Here is a 7,422-nt window from a genome sequence, read left to right on the forward strand (position 1 = left end):
TTTAACCAAATAGTTGCTCAGGGAAGTACTCTTTGCAAGTAAGGCATATAAGGGTAATTATTCACAGGACTGGACAACTGCTGCTGTTGCAGCAAAATGCTTGCAAATTTGAGTCAAATAAAATAGCTTCAACTGGAGAAAAAAATACAGAAAAAAAACCCCTAAATGTAAAATAAGTTAAGAAGAGTCCCACTGGGCCTTAGGCTGTGATTTTGGGGGCCAGCTGTGCTGAGCTCAGGGCTAGCTGCAGCTCAGCAAGCTGGGCCTGCTCCCTTCCTTCCCCAGCTCTGCTCCAGCACTTGCCTGACACTGCCACAAGCTGGTTCCCACAGTCGAGCCAGCAGATGTCAGCTCCTCCTCACCCGGGGAGCTGGGGTCCCTGGTGGCTCTGCTACCCGGGTTCCCTTTCTCTGGGACCATAAATACCAGAGCTGGGGTAAGGAAAGCAGGGGGAGCCCACGGGGCTTGGGGAAGGAAGGACAACCCCCTTCCCCAGCTAGCAGATGTTGAAGCCAAGTTACACCCGCAGTGCTGCTCCCAACACGTCCCTGCCCTCCGCGAGGGCCCTGCTCAAATCCTACAGCAGGAATTGGGCCCAGCTGCCTCCAAGCATCTTCCCAGCTGAAAAAGCCAGCTGCTTGGGCAGGCTTTTAAAGATGCTCTGTTACAACCATCTCCCCATCAAGTGCCTTATTTGCACAGCCCTAATCATGAAATTATGCCCTAGTAGCTGATGACAACCTATTTTTTTTATGAGATTAGGAGGCTGCCTGTGCATGGACAACCACTCATACCATGATGACAGCCAGACTCCACCATCTGAAAGAAATCACGCAGCAGCTCTTTGGCAGGAGCAGCCAACCTACCCCAGCTACTGCCAAACTCCTCATCCAGCCCAGAGCTGCCACAGACCCGTCACCTTTCTCAGGGACGCAGCCGGGGCAGGGAATGGCCGCAGCCTGCCAGGGTTGCGTGGCATGGCGGCACCGAGGTGGGCACGCAGCCGGCCTCCACAGTAATTTGGAAATAGCAACCATAGCATCTTCTGCTAGGGACCTTCATAGATGTTTTCCCTGCTTATGGAATAGGAATAACAGTATAATCCCGATCTCTCCTAGGTGCACAGAGGTTATCGAGATGCCAGGGTCACAGCTTCTCCTCCACTGCTCTCTAACTGTGTAATCTGTTGCTTGAAGTGTGGCGTGGCTCTGTAAAACAGAGAAAATAGGTGCTTATACCTCTATATCATAGGAATGCTTGTTCTGAGGTTTAACTAATGTTTATGAGGTGCTTTGAGACAAGGTGTGATATATCTGTAAATCTGATTATTTTACAAGACTTTTACATAGTACTAAAATTGCTGTTTACTAACATTTTTTCCTTGGGCTGTTTTCAGCAGCATTTTCAATATGTAACTTGGATTTATTCTTCCTTTGACTATTTAAATTGCACGCACTGAAAAGGCTGAGGGCTCAATAAGAAATTTGAATATTACAAGTATATTTTATCTGAGGTGGCAGATTTGGCACCTGTGAATTAGTGCAGTGCTTTGTATTACAGTCTAGCAGCGAGGGCTGTGATCTTGTCAGATCTCATAAACTAAACAAGGTCGGTCCTTGGATGGAAACCTTAGAAGAACACCCACATGCTATGCAAAGTAATATTTCACCTTCTGAATCATCCATCTTACCCCTGAGTCATTTCTATAGCAAGAGCTCAGCTGGGTGTTTGGGATACTTTGTTGATAGTTGTTATAGTTATTATAGCTATTATCATTCAAAATATGTTACCATATGTGGTCATTAAAGAGCTCAGAATTCTTCTCCCACAAGGACAGAGGTATTTATATAGGTATTTTGCACAGGTAACAGGCTGTACTTTATCTCACAAAATTCTGCCAGCAATTTCATTTGGATTCAGTAATTTTGTCCTCTTGCCTGCCTGGAACGATGACAAACTGCTGAGGGCTTTATTTCTCCCAGAGACTTGTGAATAATCGCTGTTAGGACAAAAATCAAGTGCTGGCCATCCAGTGGGCTCCCGCAGCTTCTAGAGAATGTGAGTGGATCTGCCGGTGCTCAACGTATCTCTGAATTTGGCCCCAAAGGATTTTTAGTTTTGGACACAGCTGAGCACTACTCTGACAATACTCCGAGCACCTTCTCCTCCCTCTGAGTGCAGTGAGAGCAGGAGGATGCACTTTTGGAAATACACATTTGCACACCTAAATGAGCATCTGATACATGCAGTGCTTGGGCAGGCAGCCTTCACTCTGTACATGCTCCTGGCATTTCCCACGTTCAAAGGTCCGGAAAGAAAAAAAGCATAAACACAAGCATTTTGAGAGTGGGCTAAGTCCTTGGGTCCTCTGTTATTATCATAGAGATGGGCTTGAGCTGCAAAATTTCAGCACATGCAATTTCATATCTGGATCTCAAAATCTTCCATCCAACATCCATTTGCACCTGGAGCCTAGATTTTAAGGAACATCTTTATTTTTCTGCACTACTCATTTAAAGAGCCCTAGTTGCCTTTCTTGCCTGGCAAAAAATAATGCATAATATGGCCACAAATATTACTTGATATTGCTTTAGCAAGACAAATAGTAGCCTTCTCTTGTTAAGTGTCTGTATAATACATAGGAGACATGTTCTCCTCAGTTCATTCAATGATTTGATGGGAAGAATTACATTTTTCCTCTACAGAGCCATTTATAATTTATTTTTAATTTGTATGTATAGCACAGTTTTGTCTGGGGAGCCTGCTACTGCAGCTCTTGTAATTCAATATTTCAGGAAGATTAAGATAAAAAATGGTTTGGAGAAGCTCTATGACAGCTTCATTACTTCATTCTCTAACTATGAAAGTAAACCCAGGATTCTTGTTTCCTCCATAGATATGACAGCTTTTTTCATTTCTGACACTGTGAGGAATCTCCCTCAGTAATTTGTATTTATATAGCCATTTGACCTATTTCAGGTGTAACAGTTTGTCAGCACGGATATAAAATGTGAGATATTTCTGGAAAAAAAATTGGTAATCAAACACATGCTTGCAATAGTGACTGCTTATTTATCATACATTCCCTAAAGAGCCTCAAAGTGTTATCAGTGGAAAGCCTGAAAAAGCTGTGTTTTCGAAAACTTGTGAGACTCGGAAAACAGAATTTCATTATGTAAGAATGGTTTGTTGCAGCTTCTGCTATCTTGCTGTCTAACAGAGATGATGCTTGTGGTTTTGGCTTCTCAGCTCTGCTCTGCCACTGTAAATTGTTCACCAAGATTTTTTATTGCCTTTTGTACTCATCTGATGTGAAGGATATCATCAGATGAATGCCTGAAATCATGCTAAAGCAGCTTAAAAAGTCACTGTGCCTGAACTGGAGATCCCCATTGCTCTGCCATGAACTTGGTAATCAGCTGCATGTACATGCATGATGTAAAATGGGTACACGTGAAGCACCCTCAGCAGGTCCCAGGGATTTCACACTGCAGAGGCTGGGAGCGCATGACGAACAGTTAGGGCTAGAAGGGGCTGTGAGCAGGGACAGTAATTTCCTGCACATCGGATCGTACCCAAATGATGTCCCTTCTGGCAAGAAGGGATATTGGGATGGGCACAAAGGAATTTGGGGTCTTTTATATGTCACTCATTGGTTTACCTCAAAATCAGGCCCCTATTTACTTAAACTGTTTGGGACAAGGGTTTCTGATTAGTCTCTATGTCTTATTAGTCTTTTATGTCTCATTAGTCTCTGTGCATGTACTTAGCCCAATCTCATTGGTTCCCAGGAGATTAAAAGAATAATAATAATGTGACTTTTAAGGATCTGTTGGTCCCAAGCTGAGAAAAAGAAATTGCCAGCTCACAGTCCCTCTCCAAGAGATTGGAATATGAAATAATAACGATGACGGCTCACCATCTGTTCCACAATTGATATGACAAGGTTGGAGGATCTCGGTCCAGTCCTTAGCAGGTGTGTATCCATAGCATCCGTATCTGTCAGGGGTGCACTCACTCATGTGCATAGTCAGCTGTGTAGACAAGGCAAGATTCAACACCGGCACACATGGCCTTTGCACGCACCTGGATGCTCTCTCTGCGGAGCAGCAACCTCATTTTTAAACTGCCTAGAGGCTCTTGTCTGCTGACACAAGGCAGAGCATTGCAGTAATTTGGATTAACACGAGCCATAGAGCAGAATGTTCTAGGGCCCCCACTGATGTGTATTACACCCCTTTAATTATTTCCCTGACAAGGCACTACCAGGGAAAGCTTTGTAATAAATTATCCCCATCCTAATGACCTATTAACACCACAGCTGGGACTCTTTCTGCTGGATGCACTCTCCTGCTCCAGTTACACATTCCTGTGCTCTGTGAACTGTACCAACTTTCCAGTTCCACTTTACAAAGTCAAACAATATTGCACCTGCAAGTCTGAGTTCATTCAGGGGTCCGCATTCAGAGCTTCACCAGTCTGTTGACAGTACAGCAAATTGTTGTGAACGCTCCTCAGCATTTCTATGGAAACAGCAAAATGGCTGTTAATTTTAAAACACGCAACAGGATACGCCTTCCAGATGAGTTATTTCATATTTGATTGTGCGTTTGCTTTTCTCACCTGCACTATACGGTTTTGATTGCCTCTAATCTTGCTGGATCATTCCTGTGGTGAACCAGAGCAAGCTGGCTCAGACCTCCTGCCTAGACCTTATGCAGCCAAGGTCTTTACTGGAAAACTGTGTGCTGGCGGGTTTGCCTACAACCATGCAGATAAATTTCCCTGGCCTAATTTCCCTGGCAGCTGAGGTTCACAGCTTTGGTCTTCCAGCCCATGGGAGCCAAGACCTGAACTGCAGCAGCACTAGGCAGGGGCTCTGGAGGGCCCCCTCTTGTTCTTGCGGGCCTTGGCTCTCCGCTTGCCCCTTACAGACAGCCTGGAGGTGTGAGTGGTAAAGGGAAAATGGTCTATCTGTGCCTCACGAGGCAAGAAGAAACAGAGGAGAGCCAAGGGGTGGTGAGGGAAGACTGGGAGAAAATTGCTAAGGTATCCTGTATCTGAACAGAGGGGCAGCTCCCATTTGACCAGGAAGATACTCATGAACTGGGGGAAGTGACTAGACAGAAAATGGCCGGGAACTACAGACTAGCTGGGGAACCAGAACAGCTTTTCTCCTTTGAGCACTCCATGGGCATCACTAACAAAGACATTTCAGGATCTGTAAAGCTACCTATGCTAAATACCTATTTCTTCCCCTAGAATACCAAATAGGGCTCTATTAATCTTAAGAGATGCAGCGAGGTGGCAAGACAGGAAGCTTCTGAGTCACAGATGGCTGGAGAAGTACTATTGATTTTCCTTGTTCTTATACTCATCCTGAGGCAACCTTTCTTGGCCACTGCCCAGGGATGGGATGCTGAGCTACATGGACCTTTGTTCTGAGCCTTTCTGATGTTCCTGTATAAAGTATGACAAATTGGCAGTGGCAAAAAGCAGCAGAATGTTTTAATTTACGACTGACAAAAATATGCCAGTTCAATCTCCATTATACTGATTGTTAAAATTCCTGATACATACATCTGCTTCTGTAATGAAAACAACAGTACTAGTGAAAAGCAAAAATACTCAGAAGAATGTTATTTAACAGTCTCTTGATTAGCTACTGTTTCTGAAGCTGGATTAATTTTCCAGAGTAAAACCACCAGAAAAGGTATAACTGTGGTATTGCAATGAAGAGTCACAGGAAGAGTGATTCCTACCAAGTTCTCTGCGAGGAGTTCGGAGAGCAGCCTGGAACTGAGGTTCTCCTTGGATTATACAGGCTTTTGGGGGATGCAGAGAGCTCGTCTTCCTCTGAGCATGACAGCAGCAAACCATAGGCATGCTTGCTTACCATTGCAGTTATACAAACTGCCTGGTAGGGAAATAGGCTCTTTGGCTGCTGTCTAATCTCTCTGTCAAGACTGGCGTTCTTTTAATAAATTGGATGTTTTCAATATAATTCCCGTGCGGTTTCAAGTGAACTCACCATTTCTTTACTCTCTATCCTAAAGCATTATGTAGTATTGCTGTAATCAATTAAACAGATGTCCAGAGTGAAATGATCTCTGTGTGCTACCCACTGACTTCATCTGGGTGCTTTCAGTTTTAATTAATTAACATTCCTAGAGCACATTTTAATCGCTGAGTGAAAAGTCTTATAGCACCCAGATGGAAAGGTGTTTGTTATGTTAACCTTTCTGACAGCAGCGTGAAATAAGAATACTGATTTTCAAGGACAACTAAGAGTAAACTGTCTCAAGGAGGGGGCCAAGCAGAGAGACGATGCTGCTAGGCACAGAAAGCTAGTGGTGTGATTCTGACTGAATGGTGAATTTGGCCTACTCACTGGTGTTAACAGGATTTTGTTCTCATTAGTAAGGAAATAAAGGTTGATTTTCATGGTCTATGGTTGCTGAAGCCCTTATTATACAACTTATTATGCATTAATGGTCCGAACTTTTTTCTGAAATAATCCTGTATAACCAAAGCTGTCAATTGACATTTGTTAGTTTTAACCTTATAGAGTCTTTTCAAAAAGTTTTGTGGCTTTTGTGAGGTACCTTTTTTTTTGGGGGGGGGGGAGAAATGTTAAAAATTACATCCTCATTATTCTTTTGAAAGAAAATGACTAATTGCAGGTACTTAACAGGGACAACTACCCAAGTCAGAAAAGACTAAAAGTCACCTCCTTGAAAGCGTGATGTTTTACAGCACAGAGCAATACCGGTTCAACACGTAGGCTATCCACCTTGAGGAACAGTTAAATTACATCCTCCCTCCCATCTCAGGGTTCATTAACTTCAAAAGCAGGTGGGACAACATCGTTATAAATTAAGTACTAGGAAGCAAGACACAGCATAAGTGAACACACAGGTTGTTACGCTGTGAATTGTGGCTGTGGGTCAGTGGGAATGGCTGGATCGAACTGCATTTGCTGTGAGGATCTGCAGCAAAGGAAGTTTGATTTGGAAGTTACAGCGGTGAGTGAGTGTCAGGATCTTGGAGCTGGGGCTCCACAAAAGTACCAATTTCTCTGTCCTTTCAGCTGAAAGCACACACTGAATCACATTTCTTACAGTAAATGATTCAATAGCTGCTGGCCCTTTGGCCTAAGATCATCTGGCTGAGAGAAACACACTTGAGCTTACTGAGTAAGCTGCTGGAGCTGTGTGCAGGGGTTGCTCCAAGAGATAAATGCATTTTGTATGTATTTGTCTATACAGATGCTTTAGGTAGAGATGGTAGCATGACCTGCAATTAAGGTATCTCTTATTTTCCATGTCTTATAACTTCAATGTGCTTCAGTGATGTGGGCTGATCTTTTGTATGTGGGCTGGTTGGCTGAGGTTGAATTATTTTCGAAGATTCATCTAAAAT

General features: G+C 43.6%; 1 long non-coding RNA gene across 1 annotated transcript; it reads right to left on the minus strand.

Annotated features, from left to right (window-relative positions):
* Positions 1 to 1,185: 1,185 nt before the first annotated feature.
* Positions 1,186 to 4,454, minus strand: LOC106482740 (uncharacterized). Its single transcript, XR_001292223.1, has 3 exons — positions 4,432 to 4,454; positions 3,920 to 4,034; positions 1,186 to 1,208 (listed from the first exon to the last, which is right to left on the minus strand). It is a non-coding gene; the product is annotated as an uncharacterized lncRNA (long non-coding RNA).
* Between the last annotated feature and the right edge of the window lie 2,968 nt (positions 4,455 to 7,422).

The sequence above is a fragment of the Apteryx mantelli genome, chromosome 3, assembly GCF_036417845.1.
Source record: "Apteryx mantelli isolate bAptMan1 chromosome 3, bAptMan1.hap1, whole genome shotgun sequence".
In the NCBI taxonomy this organism is placed as follows: Eukaryota; Metazoa; Chordata; class Aves; order Apterygiformes; family Apterygidae; genus Apteryx; species Apteryx mantelli.